This window comes from Gymnoscopelus braueri, assembly GCF_963280865.1.
Source record: "Gymnoscopelus braueri genome assembly, chromosome: 1".
NCBI lineage: Eukaryota > Metazoa > Chordata > Actinopteri > Myctophiformes > Myctophidae > Gymnoscopelus > Gymnoscopelus braueri.
Genome location: NC_137603.1, coordinates 13,180,449 through 13,180,942, shown reverse-complemented (window position 1 = coordinate 13,180,942; position 494 = coordinate 13,180,449).

Below are 494 nucleotides of genomic sequence, written 5' to 3'. Positions count from 1 at the left end.
TGATCCTGACTCTTCTGTCACTAAAAAGGTCAGGAAGAAAGTGAAGAGGCATGTGAACGGTGGTTTCATCCAAACGCTGTCATGTTGCTAGGAGACAAAGCAAAACCCTTGGACACATCCAGTCAGCTGTTGGCTGGTAGTTATGGTTGCTTGCTAGTGCAAACTGCAAACTAGTCTCTCGAGACAGATGTTTTGGCTCCCACAATTTTCAAATGTTTCCAAATGTTGCCAACAGTCTGTACTACAGAAGCTCTCCTCCCCCACTTCTGTTTCACCTTTGCGGTAAATACGTAAATAAATCTTGCTGGAAACCAAATTAGTCAAAGCCTGCTTAGCAGAAATGGAAATTCGAAAATATATTTTGAAATACATTTACTCTGTTTAGTGTTGGTCGAAAATACCCTTCCGGTCTGAATTATTGCAACCTTGGTCAAATAAAAAATTTTCATCAGAGAACACACAGGCAGACATTGGATAAGGTGTCTAGGCTAGAG